We start from the raw sequence: 21,232 nt of genomic DNA on the forward strand, positions 1-21,232 counted from the left end.
CTTCAACAAATGGCATTGGGAAAACTGGACAGCAACATGCAAGAGAAAGAAACTGAACCACTTTCTTACACCATAGACAAAAATAAATTAAAAATTCTCAATGTGAGACCTGAAACCATAAAAAGACTGGAAGAGAAAACAGGCAGTAACTTCTTTGACATCAGCCATAGCAACTTCTTTCTAGGTATGTGTTCTGAGGCAAGGGAAACAAAAGCAAAAATAAACTATTGGGACTACATCAAAAAAAAAAAAAAAAAAAGCCTCTCACAGCAAAGGAAACAATCAACAAAACTAAAAGGCAACCTACAGAATGGGAGAAGACATTTGCAAATGATATATCTGATAAAGGGTTAGTATCCAAAATATATAAAGAACTTACACAACTCAACACCCAAAAACCAAATAATCCAATTAAAAAATGGGCAGAAGACATGAACAGACATTTCTCCAAAGAAGACATCCAGATGGCCAACAGGTCCATGAAAAGATGCTCATCATCACTTATCATCAGGGAAACACAAGTCAAAACTACAATAAGATATCACCTTATTCCTGTCAGAATGGCTAAAATCAACAACAGAAGAAACAACAGGTGTCGGCAAGGATGTGGGAAAAAGGAATACTTATGTACTGTTGGTGAAAAAGCAAATTGACTTTATCTTTTAACTTTCTACCTTACAATGTTAGTGACATTTTTATGTCTAGAGTGCATGCCCTGTCTACCTTTCTAGCTTTTATATAGCATGGTATCCTATAAGGTTGTAATCTTAAATTTGTGGTAGCTCTAGAGCAGTGTCTCAAATAGAGAAGATGCTCAATAAATGTTAAGTCCTCCCTTGAACAGTTAAAAGTTCCCTAGAGAAGGGATGTATCATGTTTTTTTTTGTCTTTAAAATCTCAACAACTTAACAAAGGTCACAAACTCAAACATCTCTAGGAACCAAGCAGGTCTTGTTAATTAATAAAACAGGCTGGGTATAGGGTGATTTGGACAGGTTTAGTACACTGCAGTGGTTTTACAGCTTGTTTAAGAGCCAATTGTTATACTGTGAGGACTTCTGTGGGCCAGTTTAAACAAAGCTTTAATAACTTACCACTACATAAATTATATTAGAAAACAAAGGTAATAAATACTAAAAACTCATCACTTCCTAACTATTTTAATGTGTTGCCTTAGCTATGTTTCTGAGGTTGTGTCTATTGTACTAGTATGATGGAAATGCCATAGTGTGTGTTCCTGTGCATCTCTTTCCAGTCCTCACCCAGTGATGTCAAGTTGGTCGGTTGAAATTGGCTATGGTAGGAGTTTGGACATTAAGGAAATTGGCTAACGCTACAAATCAGTGTTTGGCCTATTGTTTTGTTGATTTTCTACTGAAGAGAGTGATGACAAAAATGTCATTAATGATGATAAAAGTAAAACTGTATTACGTTTCAGTCATTACATGATGAGTAGCATAAAAAATCGAGGCAATAGTTTTCTAGTATTCAGAACCTAGTTTGTGATTCAGTAAAGAAGTCACTTGTGTTATTGAAGAACCAGTGAAGTTCTTTAATGCTAGGTAAAATACAGGATGTCTAGTTAAGTTAATTTATTTATTTTAGTAATCCCTATACCCAACATGGAGCTCAGACTCACAACCCTGAGGTCAAGAGTTGCATGCTTTTCCATCTAAGCCAGCCAGGCAGCCTAGTCAAATTTAAATTTAAACTGACACAAATATTTGTAGCCTAAGTATGTCTCAACTATTGTTCAGAACATACTTATACTATTTTTTGCTTATCTGAAACTTAAAGTTAACTGAGCCTTCTGTATTTTTATTTGTCAAATCTGGCAATCTTAGACATATATCTTCATTGTTGCAATTTTATCTTACGTGTTAACAGAAAAAATATCAACAAACATTCACGTTGGAAATGTACTTGTCAGTTGCAGTTGGCTATGGATAAAAGAGTTTGATGAAAGGTATAGAATAATCCTGTGAGAATCAATTGGCTTTATGAAATTTACAATGAAGAATATTGTATATTTTATTATTATTTACAAATTTTATGCTACACATCCTTTTTATCAGTAATGTATGTGTGTGTGTATACATATATACCCATATACACACATTTTATTATTTTTTGGAGAACTGGTCATTAAACATTCATCAACAAACAACTGGGACATTGAGATGGTAATCAACCATCACTTGAGAATGCATAAAATTCTATGCATATAAACACTATCCTTCTAAACAAAACTTCTTCACTCTACCCTCTTCCCACTGCCATTTTTGCTGTGTCAGACCTATGACAGGTCAAGGTCAGGGCCCACTTGAATAATAACAGTAGAGTTCACAGTTTTGAGAAATCAATCATCTCCAAAGCGTATAAACACAAGCAAAGAAATAGGTTCTCTCCCTGTATAAAGGCTAAGTTTAAAAAAAAATGAAGAAGGAAGATCTTTCTTCCCTAACCCTCCACTCTTTTTGTGAGCCCCATCCCAATTATCTGAACTGTTACACACCATGTCCATCTCTACCTGACTACCCATTTAAGCTAAGAAGGCATCTCTGGGTGCCATCGGGCTCTGACATATGGAACTTACAACCACAAGTCAATAGCATTTCCATTCTTGCCAGAGTGGTGTTCATATTGGGAAGACTGATGCAGCTGGCAAGCCTGAGTAGTTATGCTCCTGCTGCTATTCTCTCTGACCAGAGGCCACCCGGATCTTGCTTAGGCAGTTCTGGAGCCCAAGAGGCCTCTGGAATGCAGAATTCCTCTGAATCAATACAGTTAAACACAAAGTGCAGGAAGCATGTCCATGAGGAGATATCATTAGACTCTCTCATTCCCAAAGAGGCAAATTGGTGAGGGCAGAAAGGAAGATAAACTGGGCTTCCAATCCAGGTGCCTGGAGAGAGGCAGGGGGTCCAAAGAGACCATGTTTTTCCATCACAAAGCTTAGCTCAGCTCCTGATTGATTCTCTTGCCATACATTTGCTTTGTGTTAGCAATAAGAAAGTATCAACAAACTTCAGAGCAATAAATATTCTGTTACTTATTTTATGTGTGGTAGTGTTTCTGTCCAGAATGAGAAAACACACACTAGAAAAAACAACAACAATCTCTGGGGGTGTTAATACTACAATTACCCCCAGTTATATATTCCCAACTCCAAATCTATGCCTTAGGCCAGCATTTCCCAAAGTGGGCTCAGTCAGATGTTTATGTATATTTTATAGAAAGAAGGGGAAAGGGTTCCATGGTCAAATAAGTTTGTGATATTGCAGGCTTAAAGTTTTAATTTTTGTTTTCCTGCTGGACTTCTCAGACCTTTAATATGTTGATGTACTTTCGGAATCTATTCGCTAGAGTAAAGTTCACTACATTTTCCAAATTTATTTGAATCAAGAACCCCCGTTTCATGGAGTATCTTGAGGAAGAAGTGTTCTGTAGAGGAGACCTTACAAAACTCTTAGGGTCCCACTATTTTCAACACCATCTCATTAACCAACAATAGATTGACATTCACATTTCCATGACTGTTCATCTACTCTCTTCTCTCATCTTCAACTATTAAAGGATTTCTCTTCCTTCAAGCCTCTTCAGGTGCTCTCAGAGCCTCTGTCATAATTCCCTCCTCTCCTTTCTTTGCTCAAACAAGACTTGCTGGATACCAACATCACCATCATTATCATAAGCCCCTGAAAGGCAGTGGGGCTTGGTGGGGAAAGCCTGGACTAGAAGCCACACGGCCTGGAGCCAAGTTCCAGCCCTGAATCACCTTAATCAGGGTACTTTACCTTTTAAAAGTTTAGTTTCCTTTTACGTAAAACAGGAATAATATTTTTTGTCACAAATTCATGATGATAATCTCATGAAAGGGTTTCATGAAAGTACTTTATTATCCTAAAATGAAACTGGAAAACTATTATTAACCTTATATTCCTAAATTCCTCTGATCATAAAATCACCTAGGATACTTATTAAAAAGAGAGATTTGTCTGAAAAGTCTGTTTCCATGGGTGGGACCTGGAATCTGTGATTTTAACAAGCGTCCCAGGTGATTTTTACCATTAGAAGAATTTATAAGGTTCTGAATTATCTGAAAGAAATGAGGAACGAATGATGAATTTAACAGCAAGAACTACAGAAAAGTGTGAGATATTTGGTTGGGGGCAAGGTCAAGGAAGAAAACTCTACAGGGCTCCTCCTATTTATTACACCAGGTAAGCATGTGAATAACCCTTCACTGGGCAAAGCTAGGCTGGGCATTTAACCTTTGGAGTACATACTCCAAAAAATATATTATTAAATATCCCACTATTAAATATCAAAAATTATCCTGGTTACTTATTTATTTGAATCTTAAATCTTTTTTAAAATATCAATTATAACCTTGTGGACCATCATAATAGATCATAATTCAAGAAATCAATCTCACTACATTTTTAATCAAGGATTTGCTCAGCATAAGAGAAGGGGCAAAACACATGGGTGCACATGTGCGTGTGTGCACCCCCCCACACACACACACCTGCCACATCTGCCACTTATAACTCTTTATATAATTGTTGAAGTGCTCACAACTCACACACAAAGAAATGATCCCATCTCTGAAATGATCTCTGTGTGTGTATTCTTTATGCTGCTGGCATGAAGGATCTGGGATTACTTAGAGATTTTATTTCTTGTGGAGAAGAGAATAAAAACAATATTGGCTTTATTAAAAATAAACTAAATACCCTAAACAAAAACTCATTATTTCTAGAAAATCCCCTCTCGTATCCAACCATCAAGGGAGACTCTACTACAACTGATTTCTTGAAAAATTCTAAATCAAAGACGGGAAAATCTTGTAGCCATTAGACTGCAATCTCTATGAATCACCAATTTGTTTTTCATGACTTTTTCTGCATTCCTTCTCTATTCTGTAGTTTATTTTGTTCAATGTTTTCAGCAACTGCTTTGCCAAGCCTCAAAGTGTAGAAGCCATCTAAGAAGGGAGTGTGCTTCCCACTCTAAGATCTGCTTGTCCAAGGAACAGAGCAGGCATCTCTGACTTCTCTCCCATCCCATTCTCTCCCTGTGTGGTTACAGGCATAGGAAGAAAACAACCAGACTTAAATACTCACGGAATAAGGCCTTAAACAATTGAGGATGCCATGAGCAAATTCTGAGCAACAGAATGCTTTCTTTCCTATTACTCAGAGTATATTTACAGAGACTGAGGCCTTTAAGAAAAAGGAACAGCAGTTGTAACCAGTTGGCTGTGGCCATATTGTGGCTTAGTGCAGTAAATAATTTACTTTAACTCAGCTCCAGCTTACTGAGTCTCTCGCTTCTCTACCCCTATACACAAACAATTCACTTCTCATTTACAAATATTACACATCTGTATGTGTAACCACACTCTGTCTTGTTAAATAGATATTTATTTCTCTTTCCGCCCAACATGAGGAACTGGTTTTGAAGTTAACCAGATCAGCCTCTTTCACTGTACTAAGTAGACTGGTATTTCTGGATCAATCTTGGTGGTGACAGCAGGGTGGATATCTGATTTATTCATTCAGCCATCCATTTATTATCCATTCATCCATTTATTGAGTAAATATTATTAAGTGTCTATTCTGCAGTGCACAGGTATTGGGGTAGGCACTGGTATTGGGAGTACAATATGAATTAAACACACGGAGTCTGTGCTCTGATGGAAATGTATGGTATAATGGAAGAGACAAACATTAAACAAATGATAACACATGTTTTAAAATTTTAGTTTTAATGAGGACTGTAAGAAGAAGTAAAAGGAACTATGAAAAATTTTTAAAAAGGGAACTAAGGACCACATATTTTATTATTCCATTTACAAGTAATGTCTAGAACAGGCAAATCTGGAGAGAAAAAGTACATTAGTGGTTGCCTAGACTGGAGGTAGTACTTGGAGAGTTTGAGGATGATGGCTAACAGGAGTGTGCTATTTTCTAGGTAATAAAAATGTTCTAAAATTGATTGTGGTTATGGATGCACAACTCTGTGTATAGACTCAAAGCCTTGAATCCCTCTTTCTCCATTCACCGATACTTGCTTTGGAGCTAGATTTATTTTCAGGGACTATGTCCACCTGCAGCTATTGGGTGTGTATTCTACCAGCCTAGCAACCCAAAGATAGTGAGGGCATTTATCTTGTAGCTCCAGCCAAAGTCACAGGCAGGGCTTACCTTGTCTGACTTCATAGCATGTACCTCCTTGCATCATTCATTGGTCAGGGGAACATGATGCCAGGGTGAGGAAGTAGAGTCAGTTCTACCAGAACTTCATGCTCTGAGGATGAAGGAAGAGATGGATGGTCTGTTACCAAATGTAGAGAGGTTAGGCAGGCAAAGGCAGCAGCTGCCTACTCAGAACAATCAGTTGCCTCAAGCAAACTTGGAATAAGTGTTTCATTTTGAGGGACCACAACCCTTCAGGATATAGACACACATTTCAACTGCTGCATGTAGGCTGCAATTGCTGAATCATTCAAAGTGTCACACAGAGAACCTGTAAAGTTTGCAACTCTTAATGGGTTCTTTCAGTTAGTTGAATAAATAAATAAATAAATAAATAAATAAATAAATAAATAAATAAAATCTGATACACACATACATACATACATGCATACAATTCCCTAGCTATGGGATAAGATTAAAAAAACAGTTAATATATTTGTAAACTGGGTTATGTAGATATGTTTAATTCACATAAATAATTCTTATTTGCAGTGTGGGTTTGGGTGTTTTTTGGTGGGAGGTGATGAGGTTGGAATTTTCATTTGGTTTGGTTCCTATGAGTTTATATCAGCTTCTGTGCATACTGAGGTTCCCAGTGGTATGTAATGAAAAGCAGTGAAGTAATATACATCTTGGGATATTTCCGCCGACAAATTTAGAGGAATTATAGGTAACACATTTATCTGCTAATTACTACCATGTGAAATTTGCTTTGCTAGTGGGAAATGTAATCACACAATGATGGCAAATGCATAGCCAGCATGTCTCACTACCTTCTCACACGCAAACATCATGAATTGGTCAAGGCTCTCTTTCCCATTGTTTTTTTTTTGTTTGTTTGTTTGTTCATTTGTTTTAGTTTATTTAGTAATTTTAAAAGAGAGTGTGTGTGAGTGAGGGAGGGGAAGAGAGAGAGGGAGAGAGAGAATCCCAAGCAGGCTCTCCACTGTCAGTGCAGAGCCCAACACAGGGCTCAATATCAAGAACCATGAGATCATGACCTGAGCTGAAATCAAGAATGGGATGAGTAACCAACTGAGGCACTCAGGTGCCCCTCTCTTTCCCGTTATTAAACAATGTGACCTCAGAATTCTCCTCAACACAATGCTTCAAGAAAACACCACCAATCAAATGTAGTTAGAAACCAGGATGAGCTATGTGAGTTTGGAAGAGTTATTCAAGCTTTAGTTAACTTGCTTATACATATGAAATGCACTTGTGCTTGATAAAAGGTAGTTATGGTGATGATGAAAAATATGACTGTCTTTAGTTTATTTGTAAACAGAACTGCTTCCAAAGTTTTTCTCCATAGGTTTTCTCCATAGTGGTGAGGAGGTCAGCATAAGTGATTCCTTTTTTGGTTTATTTCAGGCTCTCTCAGCGTATTAGAAAGGGGATTCCCAGTGACTAGAATGTTTGATTTCATAAATGGTCAAGATGAGACCATCCAGATAAAAAACTGCACATTATATAAGAAGCTATGGAGGGAGATATTGTCCATTCTGTCCCACAGTGACTCATGTGATAAATGCCTAAGTTTGGTTCCAGGAAAAAGTTTGTCTCTAAAGAAAAATGTGTATGCTTTCCATCGTCAGAAAACCAAAACTAAAGAACCCAAGATGTTTCCACTTTGCCTTCACTGCCAGGAAGCTTGTGCCAAAAATATATTAGCCCAAGTGTTAGAATTAGCCCAAATCAGGTGCCTAAAGACATCAACTCCTTTTGAGTCCTTCGGATATTCCCAGTTTTCATTTTCCTTAAATGGTTTATTTTATACTGAAAGAATCTTCAAGCTTATTTAATCCCACTGGAAGAAGTGGATCACCTGACCTTTTAAGGTCCATTTTGACTATAAAATTCCATGAAATCTTTAATCTAAAATCCAATTATTAGAGCAAAAATGACTAGTTCTAAACAAGACTTATGGCCTCTTGCATCTAAATAAACGGGAGAGAGATTATTTAAAATGTATTTAAAATGTATTAGGAACCCACTGTAGGTTAGGCATTCTACATCTGCAACAGGTGTTCTTGATGTTCTCACTAGCCTGTGGATACAAATATGGCCATGTTGCCATGTATAACCACGTTTGTACCTCAGTGCCCTCCACCATCCCCTGCATGGCAGCAAGGCTTCAGAATTCCCCCAAATAATTTTTGGGACCCACTACTAGTGTCTCATGAATATTCCATGTTTTCAGGATACTGCTGTTATGAATATAGGGTGTTGGCTTTGTTGGGCAGCTGAGCATGACCCCATTCCAGCCCACTCCAGCTGCTCCCCTGGGAGGCTCTACTGTACCTCGGGCGGTATCTTCTGGAAAAATCCAAACCTGAAAACCACCTGGAATGCCAATATGTTACTATATATCCCCTTCCTCTTGTTCTGCTCCATAAAGTAATGAGAAACCATCTTCCTATCTTTTCTAGTGGAAGAAAAATAAATATAGTATGTGTGAAATCATCCAGGATAAGAGTATCAAGGGAGAATTGTTTTCAGAAACAAATGTTGAAGAGCTTCATTCAACTCAAGCTAGCCTAGAGGAAAGAAAAGGAGACTGACAAGGAGGAGCCAGAAAGGTAGGAATAAAATGCTAGAGCGATGGTGATGGAGGCCACCAGGAGAAGAACGTGTTTCACAAAGGAGAAGCAACCGCTGCTATGTGTGTTATCACATAGACTCCTGAGACAGATATTATCATTCCTATTTTAGAGATGAAGAATATAAACTGAGACAGGTTAATTTTACATTTTCCCAAGACCACAGCACTAGTGTCAGAGCTAAAACTCAAAGCCAAGTCTGCTCTACAATTGCCATGACACAAAGCCAAGTCTGCTCTACAATTGCCATGACACGCCCGTGAGAAAGAGATTACAGAACACACCTTTCCTGTTTCTTTAACTTTGTTAATATCTCTTTCCTGAACCTACGATAGAACATCTCTGTTATAGTGCTTCCAAAATCAACTTCTCAACCTGACAAATGCCAAGGATAGCAACTAGTAGCTTAAAAATCAGACTGCCATCCTCTTATCTGAGCCATAGTAGCAAGAAAAGAAGGACTCACATGCAGATTAGAAACTGAGATCAATCTTGGAGGGTTTTGTTTTTGGTGTTGTTATTTTCTATGGGTATTGTAATAAATGCAAAAATGCTTCATATAAATTATAAAGCATACATATATATGTAATTTATAAATTAAAATTATATACATATATGATTATTAGCTTTATTAGAGAATAAGAAATGAACGGATCTTTGGAGATTTTGTGTTTGCTAATACTAGCTACAAGCCAATATCAAAACATAAAAGTGAGATTGATAAAATCTTTAATTCTTTGTCTTCACTGAGAGAAGACTGTCTCCATATATATCATCTGTGTGACTGATCATCTGAAGGTTGGGTAGATTAAAGAGGTTAGAAATACTCTAAAAGTAATAGGATGAATTTTTTTTGTGTGAGAGGAAAAGCATATTATATGAATATTGGATGGGGTTCCGACCTTCTGGCACTGCAGCATCCTCGACTCCTAGGCAAGGGCCAACAGTATCTCCAAGCTCCTAGGTATGTGCCTGGAGGAGATCTTGCCAGGCTGGGTGCTCCAGCCTTCCCTGATCCATCATGAGGAGTCATGTACTGAGGCATCCCACTCCACCAGAAAATTTTATTTCTATGGAATCACATAATTTTAGAAACTGAAAACACCCTGAAGACCTAGCCAGTGTTTGTAATATTTATTTTTAAAATATGGAACCCTTTGTGTATATAATAAATATAACAAGTTCAAAAACTATTATCTTGACATTTGACATCTTAATCCTTCTTAGGGAGGAAACTATCATTATTTGGAAAATACCTTGATAAACATACTTGGGATATGACATCAGCAAGAGCCAAGACCTCAGAGGAGAAAGAAGACAAACTATTCTGGGTGAAAATAGAGAAGGGTCATAGGCAAATTTTTAGCTGTTATTCCTGAATGGGAAAAGGAGAGGTCAGTGAGGAGAGAAAAGAATGCAGGAGTGAAAGGAACTAGAAATTAAAATAACAATAACCTTATTTTATATATAGAATTGAATAGAATATAATATAATAGAGATATTATCTATCTATCTATCTATCTATCTATCTATCATCTATCTATCTATGTATCTATCTATCATCTTTCCATCCATCCACCTCCCTCCCTCTCTCTCTCTCTCTCACACACACATATCTCGCCTTGTTCTAATCATTTTTCTTATATTAACTCATTTCATCCCCATACCAATCTTGTGAGTAGATATTATTGTAGTTCTCATTTTAAAAGTTACTCTGAAGAACAGAAAGGCTAAACAACTTAACCAGATCCTACAAGTAGCAAACATGAAGCAGAAAGGAAGCAGACGAAATGGCATCTTAAAAACACTCAAGTCTGCTATTTGACATGAAGTTAATTTGGCTTGCTGCAAAATAAAACTTCTGCTTTCCCTAACTTTGCCCCCACCTCTACCAAAAATGTCTGTTGTAAAGTCTACAAACACTTGGGTGCCTGAGATACTTACTTATGGAATGCAAAGAAATGGCCAAGTGCCATGTTTGGGCACAGTACCACTTCAAGGGGTGGTGTGGTAGCCTGGGAGATAGAGGAAGCCATGAAAATATACACCCCACTTCCAGGACTTCTCAGAATTTTGGGCAGGGTACTGAACTTTGAAATTGATGGATTTTAGGCAATACAACTTGGATCACAGGTGGCAAAGAAGACCCAAATGACAACTGGGAACACAGGTGGAAACAGCACTTCACTGACTGAAATTAGGTGGGGGGCAGTGCCCTGCAGATCCAGCCTCTCTCTTCCCCAACTGCAGGTTGTAAATCACCACACAGACCATCAGACTGCATAGATATAGGACTTTTCTCTTATTTATGAACAAATTGAGAAGACACATACCCTAGATTTTGTTTAGTTTTTCCCTGATCAGTGTTTTTAAAAACGAAATCATCAATATTTAACATGAGGGAATTTTGCATTTAAAAATTTTTTTTCAATATTTACTTTTGAGAGAGAAAGAGACAGAACACGAGCAGAGAGAGAGAGAGGTGGACACAGAATCCGAAGTAGGCTCCAGGCTCTGAGCTGTTAGCACAGAATGGGGCTAAAACCCACGAACCATGAAATCATGATCTGAGCCGAAGTTGGACACTTAACCAACTGAGCCACGCAGGCGCCCCTGGAAACTTTGCATCTTAAAGGTCAAGATTTCCTGCTTGTCTTGAAAATAGAGGAACCTGTGCTGTCTTCCAGAACAAAGAGAGTTAACCAGAGGTGGGGCTCACCAACTACTGTACATTTCCAGAATGGACATGGTGCCCACCCTGAGTGCTTCATTCTTTTGCTACCTGATCAAGTACTGAATCTGAAGCTCCTGATATAGTACTAAGACAGCAGATTTAGTGTTAATGCAGACCTGAACTTAAACCTATGACTTCCCTTTTCAGAGCTTTACTGTATCATAGAGATCAGACTCCAGCACCCAAGTTTTTCTTGCCAGTGTATTCTGGTGTTTAGCACAGTGTTTAACACATCAGAAGAACTCAATACCTATTTCTCAGCTCATGGATAAAAGCTCATGGTGGCCAATGAGCAGAAGGAAGTATACCCCCATTTCTCCTCCTACCACTAAAACCATCACCAAAGAGCTTCACAGACAGGGCAAGTGTCCCTCCTGACTTTTCCTCTTTAGAAACAATCTTCCAAATGAAACTACTTTATTAAGGCCTAAAACTCCCCACCTAGGGAAGAAATGCACCATCTATTCTTAAGTACGAACTCTTCCAGTCAGTTCTCAGGGGTTATGCTTCTCAAACTGGGGACGTGAAGAAGATAGGACAACCCAAACCAAAATCAGGGACGTGGACATCTCAGAGGGTCTTCAAAAAATGGGAGGGGTTCAAGGAATCAGACACTAAGTCATCATGATAAACCCCAGAACCCAAGGCACAGCCCTGTGCAGTTTTTCTGTTGGCTGGATGGTATTCTAAGCCTTAATTATTATTCTGTTTTATACTTGCAGCCTCAGAGTCTTGCTATTAAAGTGTTTTCAAATGTTTGGGAAGTCAGTCGTGTTCAAGTTTATCTTCTTACTGTTTGGTTGACAGAAACTATTTGTAAACGGAGCACCCTGCCAGTTACCAGCATTTATTTGCAGTTATATCACAAATGTTTTTGAAACTTGTGTTTATCTATAATTTGACACATCAAGAGGACTTTTGCTCTTGGCCTGAGCTCCTGCCAAAGCAAATGGTTATGTGTTAAAGTTGCTTTCATCAGGGCTTCACAGACCTAATGGCTGACTCTCACATCTCCCTCACATCAGGGTTACCCAAACTGATGTTAAGAAAGCAATTGAACACATATGTGACAAGTTGGAGGGCCCAAGTAAGAGGGAAGGGGTGGGGTTGGGGGCTAGCTCCACTTGGAGTAATGTTTTAAATAAAGGGCTGTTTTCAGAGAAGCTGGCTCTGACATCCACAAAGGCAATTTGGCAGAGGACTTACTCTCTCATCCACCTCTTTACTGATTACGATGATTGCTCTTTGCTCTGTTGCTAAACTCAGAGAATGATATGTCGGCACCCGGAGGCATCTGTTTCACTCGGCTTGCTTACCCACCATTTCACTTAAGCCTTGGGAAATCCTATCTTGGCCAATTTGTGGAGAAAACCTCTCTGTTGGAAAGATGAATGCTTTTGGTGATGGATTTTGAAAATCATAGTACTTCATAGCTGGAAAGAGACCCTCAGAGATGATCTAGTCCAAACCCCAGCTTATCTAATACATGTATTCATTCAACAAATATTTGCCAAGCTCCTTCTACATGCCAGACACCATTCAACATGATGGAGACATACTGGGAACAAAGCAGACAAGGCTCCTCTTTTATGGAGCAAGTAAACAAATAGCATAATTTCAGGGCCTGTTAGTTTCTATGAAGAAGACAAAAAAAAAAAAAAAACAAAAAACAAAAAACCCGAGATAATGTGATAAAGAAGTGGTTCTTTCAATAGAAAGACCCTGAGAGGAAGCAACAGTATTGGACCTGAGATGAAGTAATAAAAAACTAGTCAAGCAAAGATCTTTGGGAAGGCAAAGAGGAAAGAGCAAGTGCAAAGGCTTTGAGATAGAATAAGACTCCCGTGCTGGAGAACAGAAAGCTGGCCATGAAACTGTAGTTTACAGGGTAAAGCTAGAGAAGAGCAGGGACCAGGTCACACAGGGCCCTGGGATAATAAGGAGGCAACAATTAAGAAACTAGTTGACTTAATATCTGATACAGCATGCGTAAGCACAGGTCTCCACTCCTACTCAGAACTTTTTTACCTAGCACTTGTTGTCCCTAAAACAAAAGCCACCATCCTTTCTCTCATTATATTTCCCACCAGATTTGCGTTCTGGGAGGCACAAGATATAGAAAAATATGTCTTGGCACAACACAAAGAGATTAATCCAGGAATATGTCACTCTCATAATGAAAATCACTCTATTAAAATGATGTCTCAGCCTGAGTTGTTTTGTATTATTTTTTTCTCCATGGGCTTTTCAATAAATTTCATCCCCTCTGATCCAGGTTAGCAGAAGAAAATCTCTATATTGAGCATTTCCCAAAATTCACCTATTTGTGAATCACTTTCAGAGTTTATGCCATATATGTGTCCCAGCTACTATTTTTATTTCATGTTTTCACTTAAACTTATCTATTATTTCATACTTCTTTCTACCTGTTCTAATTGATATCATCCATATAATTGTGAGTTTGGTATGCTAGCTAGTTTTTGTTTTCCTACACATAAACTAAATATAATATTAAGGTTTAAAAGTTCCAATTTTTATACCACCTAAAATCATACCCTATGGGTAAATTTTTTTTAGGGAAAAAAACCCACTTCCTAAGTTGAATAGGGGCATGCTGTCTCAGAAGGTTAGCAATATAAGCAATTCTCTTTCTGTTTCTCTTTTATTTTTGTTCCTGACATAAACTTTTATGCCAACTTTCAATTGCTGCTCTGATCTCAATGATAGAATATGCAGAATCTCCAGAATGCCCTTTCTTTTTTTTAAAGCTTAGGATTCCCAAGTGAAAATAAATAGTACAACCATTGATTCTTTTCAATTCTCTTTGAAAATACTGTCTATAAGTGGCTTCTGTAGGGGAATAAGGGAGAAGAGAAGACAGAGATCCCTTCTGGAAAGCCACCATCAAGTGTCAGAGGCATGTGCACACCATGGACCAGGGCAACAAACCATATCCACAGGCAATATTTGTTAAAATGATGTACATAAAAAATTTTTTATTAAAATATTTCCTGAATCTTAATTTTTTAAAATATTTACGTAAGTAAAGAGGACAGTATAATACCCACATACCCATCACCTACTTTCAAGCATTACCAGCTCATGGCCAACCTTGTTTCCTCTATACTCACACCCATTTCTCCCTTCCCAGTGGATTATCATGAGGCAAGTCACAGACATTGCTTCATTTCATCTGTAAATATTTCAGTATGTGTCTTTAAGAGGAGTTTGATTTTGACTGTAATCATGATACCAGTTTCACACCTAATAAAATTAATAACTATTTAAAATAATAAAATAGCTAGTGTTCAAAATGTAATTTTTTACAGTCATTTTGTTCAAATTAGGATCCATACAAAATCCACACAGTCTATTTGACAGGTATATTTCATAAGTCATTTAAAATTGATAACACCTCCCTCCCCCTCCTTTTTTTCATTTTTGAAAGAAAACAGATCATTGTCCTAAAATGTTTCCCACATTCCAGATCTTTTCTGATTACATCCTTGGAGTGTGTGTAACATATGCCTCTGTTCTCTAATTGTCCTACAAATTGGTGTTTAATTCTAGAGCTGTTCTATCCAAAACAGCAGCCACTAGCTGCTGCTTTTTAAGCACTTGAAATGTGGCTAGTCTGAATGGAGATGTTCTCTTAATAAAAAATACATACCAGACTTGGTGCAGAAAAGTAACATATCTCATTAATAATGTTTATGACTAAATGTTGAAATAATAGCACTTTGTTTATATTGGGTTTAACAAAATATGCAGTTGATTCTTGAATAACACAGGGGGTAGGTGAGCTGACCCACTAATGGTCAAAAATTCATGTATAACTTTTGGCTTGCCCCAAACTTGGCTATTAATAGCCTAATGTTGACCAGAAGCCTTACCGAAAACACAAACCATTGACTAACACATATTTTCTAGTTATATGTATTCTGTATCATATTTTTATAATAAAGTAAGCTAGAGAAAAGAAAATGTTATTAAGAAAATCATGAGGAAGAGAAGATATATTTAGAGTACTGTACTGTAAAAATCTGTGTAAAGTGGCCCACACAGTTCAAACTTGTGTTATTCAAGGGTCAACTGTATCATTAAAATTAATTTTTATCTACTTTTTTAATTTTTTTAACATGGCTATTAGAAAATTTGGAATTACATATGTGGCTCACATATTTCACATAGCCAGTGCTATACTAGAGGCTTGGTCAGGTTGAGAGTTGATGCTTTGGTGAGAATATTTCATACCCTACTACATGAGGGGACATAGAACAACTAGTTATCTCTCTTTGTTTCAGGTAAGATTGATCAGTGTTATCAGCCTGACCCATCCAGTCTAAAATTACCTAGCAGCCTCTCACATAACAGCTTAAGCAACAATTAATAATTAATGTCTTAATCAGAGTTTCTCAGCCTCAGCACTATTGGCATTTTGGACCATATAATTCTTTGTTGTGGGAGCTGTTCTGTGCATTGTAGGAGGTTTAGCAACATCCCAGTCTCTACCTACTAGATTCCAGTAGTAGCACCTCTTCTGCCTTCAACTGTGGCAAAAAAAAAAAAAAAAAAAAAAAAAAAAAAAAAAAAGTGTAGACATTGCCAAATGTGCCCTGCAGGGCAAAACCACTTCTCCTACCACACCCACCCCCAATTTGAGAATCACTGGTTACAAATTTAACCTCTTCAGTGAAGTCTTCCCTAAAGCCATATTCCTACAACCAAGAATTTAAAGCTTCAACTTTGTACTTCCCTAGTGTCCTGTGGCTCTCTATTAGCATTTATTGCATTATTTCATAATTGTTCAGGTATGTTTCCCTCCCTAGAATGTGAGCTCCTCAAGAGCAGGCTCCACATCTTTGCATTCCTACCACCTGAAAGAATACCTGAATGTGGGGCTCAGTGAATGAAATGTCAAATAAGGGCAAGAAGCAAGAACTTCTAGGTTTCCTGATGCCATTAAGAGGAAAAACATGACTACTCATCTGGCTCCTCAGGAACCATTTCTAAAGTTTGTTTATAAGAAGGCCCTTGTGTAAAATGTACTGTTTTTGAGAAGTCTGGAGTCAAATATGTCACTCATTATACCTGAGAATTTATTTATTTGTTCAAGGAACATACATTGAGCATTAACTATTGGACAAACACTTTTCTCAAAATGAGATATACAGTGAAGAACAAGACAGAGATGGTCCTCCCCAAGGAAGCTATATCCTGTGGTAGAGGGATGAGGCTAGAGTGTCAATAAGCAAATACACAAATAAATACATATATAAACAAGATTGGGGATTATAAGTGTATAAGGACAAATTTTAAATATGATGTGATAAAATGTATGGAAGGAGAAGCAATTACTTTATATAGAGAAAAAACAAAATGGAGAAAGCCAGGGGCAAAGCAGGAAAGGACATTCCAGGCAGAAGGAAGAGCAAAAACCAGGACTGCAGTAGAAACTACATGTATTCAAAGAACAGATTATAGGTCAGGGTGACTAGCATATACTCAGAAAGAAACACGTGGAACAAGACAGTTCAGAAGCGTGGGCAAGACAGTGTAGACCATGGCCAAACTTTGGACTTTATCCTAAGAATGAAGAGAGCTATTGAGCAGCTTAAAAGATGTATTCAGAATAATATTAATTATATTAAAAAATAATAGCCTTATTAAACTATAATCCATATACCACAAAATTCATCCTTTTTAAAGTGTACAATTTAGTAGTCTTAGTATGTTCACAGAGTTGTACAACCATTACCATTACCTAATTTTAGAACATTTTAATTATTTCAGAAAGAAACTCCATACCAGTTAGTATTCACTCCCCATTCTCTCCTACTCCCAGACCCTGGCAACTACTGATCACTTTCTCTGTGGATTTGCCTATTTTGGATATTTCCTATAAATGGAATCATCTGATGTGTGGCCTTTTGTGTCTGGTTTCTTTCACTTAGCATAGTTTTCAGAGTTTATCCATTTTGCAGCATGTATCAGTACATTCCTTCTATGGTTGGATAATATTGCATTGTATGGATAGAATTTTTTATTTACCCGTTCATCTGTTGATGAACATTCTGGTTGTTTCTACTTTTTGGCTGTAGAAATATGCTATTATAAACATTTGTATAAAAGTTTGTGTGGAAATTTTTTTAGATTTATCTTGGGCATATGACTAAAAGTGGAAATATTGAGTAATATGAGTGACTCTATGTTAAACTTTTCAAGGAATTGCCAAACCATTTTCCAAAATGGCTATACCATTTTACAATCCCATTGGCAATATATGATGATCCAATTTCTCCACATCCTCACCAACACTTGTTATTATCTGCCTTGTTTAATTTTTAATTTTAGCCATCTTAGTGGGTATGGAGTGGTATCTCATTGTGATTTTGATTTACATGTCCATAATGACTAATGATGTTGAGCATCTTCTATGTGTTTATTGGCCATTTTTACATGCTCTTTGAAGAAATCTTCAAATAATTTGCCCATTTTTAATTGGGTGACTTTTTATTTTTCATTTTGAAGAATCTTTATATTTTCTAGATACAATCCTCTATCAGATATATTATTTGCAAATATTTTCTCCCATTCTGGGGGTTGTCTTTTAGTTTTCTTAATGATGTCTTTTGAAGCACAAAGGCTTTATTTTTTATGAAGTCCAATTTACCTATTTTTAAATTTTGTTCCTTGTGCTTTTGTTGCAATAGCTAATAAGGCTTTGTCTAACCCAAGGTCAAAAAGATTTACTCTTATATTTTCTGTTTTTAAGAGTTTGATAGATTTGGCTCTTACATTTAGGTCTATGTTCCATTTGAATTAACTTTTGTGTGTGGTATGAGGAATCCCACTTCATCTTTTGAATGCCCCAATACCATTTATCAAAAAGATTATTCTTTTCCCATTGAATGATCTTAGCACCCTTGTCAAAAATCATTTGATAAAAAACATGAGAGTATATTTATGGATTTGCAATTCCCTTCCCTTATCTATATGTCTATCCTATGATAGTGCTCCACAGTCTAGATTACTGTAGATTTTTGGTAAATTTTGAAATTGAGAAGTGTGAGTCCTCCAATTTTGTTCTTCTCTTTTAGGGTTCTTTTGAATATTGTTGTTCTCTTGCACTTGCACAAGAATTTTAGATTTAGCATGTCAATATTTGAAAAGAAGCCAACTGGAATTTTGATAGAGATAGTGTTGAATCTGTAGATCAATTTGGAAAGTATTGCCATCTTAAGTCTTATAAACCATGAATACAGCATGATTTTTCATTTATTTATGTCTTCTTTAATTTCTTTCAAAAATGTTTTGTATTTTTCAGTGTGCATATCTTGTACTTCTTTTGTTAAGATGACGCTTAATGTACTTTATTCTGTTTGAGGCACTGCAAATGGGATTTTTAAATTTCATTTTAGATTGTTCATTAGTAGTTTACAGAAATACAACTGATTTTTATATATTGATCTTATACCTGTAATCTTGCTGAACTCTTTTCTTAATTCCAATAGCATAAGGATGTGTGTGTGTATGTGTGTGTGTGTGTGTGTGTGTGTCTTTTTTTTTTAATTGCCCAGACTAGAATCTCTAAAACAGTGCTGAATGTAAGTGGAAAGAGTAGACCATCTTTCTGTTATGCCTGACCCTAGGGATAAGGTTTTAAGTCTTTCATCATTAAATATGATGTTAGAAATGTGTATTTTATAGAAGTCCTTTATCAGGCTGAGGAAGTTGCCTTCAATTACTACTTTGTTAGGTATTTTTATCATGTGTACTATTTTGTCAATGCCTTTTTTGAGTCAAAGGTATTGTTACATTTCTGTTATTTATTCTGTTAATATGATATATTACATTAATTTCTTTTTATATGTTAAGCCAAATTTTCATTCTTAAGATAAATCACACTTGGTCATAGTGTATAATAGTTTAAATATGTTGCTGGATTCAGTCTGATGGTATGTTGTTGAGCAGTTTTTGCATTTATATTCATAAGGTATATTACTCTGTGGTTTTCTTGTAATGTCTTTGTCTGGTTTTGGAATCAGAATAATACTGGCTTCATAGAATACATAAGAAAGTGTTCCTGCTTCTTCTCCTTTTTGGGAGAATTTGCAAATGATTAGTATTCTTTTTAGACATATGGTAGAATTCAATAGCAAAATCATCCATGCCTGAGCTTTTCTTTGTGAAAAAAAAAACAAAACACATTTTATTAGTAATCCATTCCACTTACTTACTGTAGGCCTATTCAAATTGTCTATTTCTTTTTAAGTCAGTTTTAGTAGTTTGTGTCTTTCTATGATTTTTTTTATTTCATTTCATACAATTGTTCACACTATTCTCTTATACTACTTTTTTATATCTGTAAGTTCAGTAGTGGTGCCTCCTATTTTCTTTCCTGAATTAAATAATTTGAGTCCTTTTTTTTTTTTTTCTTGATCAGTTTGGCTAAAAGTCTGTCAATTTTATTGATCTTTTGAAAGAACCAACTTTCGGCTTTATGAGTTTTCTTTATTGTTTTTCTAATTATTAACTTCAACTCTCATCTTAATTATAGTTTTCCTTCTCATAGCTTTGGTTTTAGTTTGCTCTTCTTTCTTCTAGTTTCTTAAAGTGGCAGTTTAGGCTCTTGATTTAAGATCTTCTTTAATATAAAAAGTTAAAGGTAAAATTTTCCTCTAAGTACTGCTTTTTACTACATACCATAGTTTTGGTATTCTGTGTTTTTATTTCATTCATCTCAAATAATTTTCTAATATTCCTTGTGACTTATTCTCTGATCCACTGGTTATTTAGGAGCACAGTGTATAATTTCCACATATTTGTGAAATCCTCAAATCTACTTTTGTTAATGATTTCTAATTTCATTCCATTGTGGTCAGAGAACATAATTTGTATGTTTTCAATCCTTTTAAAATTTTTTTACTTCTTTTATGGCCTAAAATATGTTCTACCCTGTGATTAAGAAGATGATCTATTCTACTCTTGTTGGGTAGTGTTCTGTAGATATCTGTTAGATCTAGTTGGTTTATAGTGTTGTTCAATTTTTGTATATCTATTTGATTTTCTATATAGTTGTTCTATCTATTAATGTAGATATTGAAATCTCCAACTCTTATTGTTGAATTATCTTTTTCTCTTTATAATTGTCTGTTTTCATGTATTTTCAGCTCCATTGTTAGGTGTATATGTTTATAATTTTTACATTTTCTCCCTTATGGATTGACACTTACACCATTACAAAATCCTCTTTGTCTCTAGTGATACTTTTTGTCTTAAAGTCTATTTTGTCTTGTTTTAATATAATCCTTTCCCTCAGTTCTCTTTGGTTATCGTTTGCATGATATCTCTTTTCATTTTTTTATTATTTTGTATGTATTTTATGTTTAAATGTGTCTCTTTTAGATAGTATACAGTTGTATTTTTAAAAAATCCATTTTGTCAATCTCTGCCTCTTAATTAGTGTTTAGTCCATTTACAGTTAATATAATTACTGATAAGCTGGGATTTACATTTGCCATTTTGCTCTTTGTTTACTATACGTTTTATGTTCATTTTGTTCCTCTAGTCCTCCATTATTGCCTTCTTTTGTGTTAAATACATATTTACTGCATATCATTTTAATTTCATTG

General features: G+C 36.1%; 1 long non-coding RNA gene across 1 annotated transcript in view; it reads right to left on the reverse strand.

The window, feature by feature from the left end:
* Positions 1-6,218: 6,218 nt before the first annotated feature.
* LOC132680978 (uncharacterized) overlaps positions 6,219-21,232 on the reverse strand; it is a 134,479-nt gene continuing 119,465 nt past the window's right edge. Inside the window, exon 3 of the long non-coding RNA XR_009610787.3 lies at positions 6,219-6,315. This is a non-coding gene — a long non-coding RNA (uncharacterized LOC132680978). The remainder of the gene's footprint in view (positions 6,316-21,232) is intronic.

This window comes from Panthera onca, chromosome A1 (assembly GCF_046562875.1).
Source record: "Panthera onca isolate mPanOnc1 chromosome A1, mPanOnc1 haplotype 2, whole genome shotgun sequence".
Classification (NCBI taxonomy): Eukaryota; Metazoa; Chordata; class Mammalia; order Carnivora; family Felidae; genus Panthera; species Panthera onca.